Here is a 2,774-nt window from a genome sequence, read left to right as displayed (position 1 = left end):
ACACTTTTTTCTTCTCTATTATCCTTTTTATACAATTTTATAGATTTGAGTCATTATTGGTCAATTTTTTTTCAAGACTAAGTTAATAGGCGTGCCACAAACTCTAGTTCAGTTATATTTTTTTAAGAAAAAAATGCTTCTGCATTAATATTAAACAGATAGTATATGTGTAATGTATCTTGATTACAGCTTGTTTCTTCAGCATGCATTACTTTTAGAAAGAGAGTGATCTGTGTCTTTTTTGCTAACTATATCTTCTAGTTCGATGTACATAAGTGCTTTAGCTCACTATCTGTCCTACTTATCCATATACCATTTAAGGTTAAAAAGAAAACAAAAAATGTATTCATCTTCTTACAATAAAAAAAGTCCCATGTATCCTTCATTACTCAGCATTGTCTTCTAACTCTTGGAGAAGTTGATACTTCCGGCATTTGTCTTAACCCCATGATCAAATGTTGTAAAAAAAAGTTACCAGGTTCTTTCCCAATACCTCTTTTTGATAGTAAATTTGTAGTCCAGTTTTGTTCTCTATAGATTTGATCAATTTTGATGTGTTGGTATGTGCTTACCAAATTCTTGATGTGCTTCTTCCAATTATTCAAGATTGGAGGGTTGAATTTATTCTGTCCCTTAGTCCAATCGATAATTCCTTTTGCATCCACATAGACCTGTAGGCTCTCCAATTCCACCAATTTCCCTGCTATCAACACTCCCCATATCGCCACTCTCTCTGCCTTACTATTCATACCCTGTCCCCCTTGCCAACAAAAGTGATATCTTTTTCCTGGCTCAGTGACTATGTAAACCCCACATCCACATTTCCTCCCACAACAAGCACCATCGAAGAAACCCACTGAGAGTGTATGCCATATGTTTTTCCAAATGATTCTTCTTTGCTTGCTTGCAATTTGAGTTGGTCCTAGATCCAAGAAATAGGCAATAGTTTTGATTACGTCCTCCCTTACTGTCGGGTTCATGTGCTAAAAAATGAGTGCATTTCTGCTCTGCCAAATGATCCATATGAGATATAGATGGAGAAAACAAAATTCATCATGAGATTTAATCCACTTCCATATGCAGCTTATTAATGTAGTGAAATTCTTCATTGACATGATGCATAAGGTGTCCAATACCCCTTCCCAAATACTCATCGCATATGGGAAATGCAGAAATAAATGTGCATTATCCTCACTACTTTTCTTACAGAGGAGGCATATCCCCGACCCTATGTGTCCTCTGTGAATTAAATTATTCCATGTTAGTACTCTATCCTTTATAGCCAGCCAGCTGAAACACTTGATTTTGTTGAGGAAATTCCCTTTCAAAATTTTCTAAATCCAGTAGTTCCCCTGATGTCCCAAAGCCTCCCTGGGGATGCCATTGCATATCTCTTTTACCAAAGGATGCCCCTTTTTCATGCCCCCCCATGACAAATGATCTTGCTGATTATTTAGAGAGATGCCCACATTTCTCAGGTTGGTGATATAATCTTCCCATTCACCGACATCCCCCTCCAATAGTTGAATGTCCCTAGCAATTTTCCATGATTGGCAGTGTATGCACAATGCATTAAACTTATAAATCTGGTTTAGGTAGATTAGCTCTTTGCTGTGCAGTAGATTAAGAATTCCATATGATAGTGTGTGGTTCCATCCCATATCTTTAATAGCATCTAGTCCAATCTTGATGATTGTCCCATCTCTAACCTCCCACCAAACTGATCCCATCATCCATTAGATGTTTTTGATCACACTCCAAATGCATGATGAATTAGTCTTCCTCTTAGCCTCTCCCGAAATGCAAGCAGTGAAATACCATCCATACATATAATTTTCATTGATGATCTTTGACCATATTCCCGATCCTGATACTGCCCTCCACATGTTCTTTATGATTAGGGAACTATTGAATTCGCTTGGATCAATAATGCCCCATCCCCCTTCCTCAATGGGTCTAGAAATTTGTGACCATTTAACAAGATGATACTTCCCCCAAGATAATTTCCCATTCCAAATGAATTGACCCATAATAGATTGTATCTTTTTAATGACCTTTCTTGGAATTTGGAAAAGGTGCATCCTGTTTACTACAAGGTTTTGTAGAACAACTTTTAACATTATCATCCTACTGCCCATAGACAACCATCGATATTTCCATCCATCCAGCTTCTCTTGGAACCTTATTACTAACCATTCCCAGTCCATGATGTTATAATGGTTGGATTCAGGATGAAACCTAAATATGTGTAGCCCTCTTCCAAATGTCTCACCCCCAAAGCTAAGTGCAATATAATATCCTCTATCTAAGGATCAGTGTTCCCATTGTGGATAAGAAAAGACTTCAAACCATTCATGCAAAAACTTGAAGCTCTACCAAATGATGAGATGATGTTATGGATAACAGTCCATTCATCGAAGGTAACGTGGCCTTTGAATAGGAGATCGTCTATGAACATTAAGTGTGTAATGGTAATCCTTTTTGACACTTTAATACTTGAGATTGACCCCACCGCTTTTGCATCCCTCACTTTTCTGCTGAGGCTATCAATTACCATAAGGAACAACATAAGTGAGAGGGCACACCCCTGCCTCAATCCCCTGTCGGCGGAGAAGAATTTGGATCGTATTCCATTTCTAATCACTGAAAAATTCATGGTCTTAATTCACGCCATAATCCACCCAATGATCGGAATGGACAGACCCACTTTGATCATAATCAATTTGAGGAATTCCCAGTCTACACAGTTGTACGCCTTCGTCAAATCAACCTTT

Source organism: Pinus tabuliformis, chromosome 9 (assembly GCF_031772625.1).
Source record: "Pinus tabuliformis cultivar Carrire ecotype Pingquan chromosome 9, CPIR1, whole genome shotgun sequence".
Classification (NCBI taxonomy): Eukaryota; Viridiplantae; Streptophyta; class Pinopsida; order Pinales; family Pinaceae; genus Pinus; species Pinus tabuliformis.
This window is presented reverse-complemented; position numbering follows the sequence as displayed.